Source organism: Puntigrus tetrazona, chromosome 6 (assembly GCF_018831695.1).
Source record: "Puntigrus tetrazona isolate hp1 chromosome 6, ASM1883169v1, whole genome shotgun sequence".
Lineage (NCBI taxonomy): Eukaryota > Metazoa > Chordata > Actinopteri > Cypriniformes > Cyprinidae > Puntigrus > Puntigrus tetrazona.
In genome coordinates, this window is record NC_056704.1 from 6,408,496 (window position 1) to 6,408,754 (window position 259).

Below are 259 nucleotides of genomic sequence, written 5' to 3' on the forward strand. Positions count from 1 at the left end.
TTCGTGACCTTTAGGTTTGACCTCTGTAAGTGTAGCACGTAGCTTGTCTTTTATATATAAATATGGATCCTTATTGGACTAAAGTACTTTGTTGTTCCTGATTATTTTTGGTAATATTTTTATTTGAATCCCGTATAAGCGTTAATAATTATTATATAAGTATTTTTGTAAAGAGATTGAAAGAAGGTTTTTTTTTGTTTTTTTTTTTGAAGAATAAATCTAACCCGTCCAAGCCGGTGGAATTTTAGCCATTTATTCA

At 29.0% G+C, this 259-nt stretch overlaps 1 pseudogene; it reads left to right on the top strand.

The window, feature by feature from the left end:
* Nucleotides 1-259, top strand: part of LOC122346780 — an 18,764-nt pseudogene that overhangs the window by 17,044 nt on the left and 1,461 nt on the right.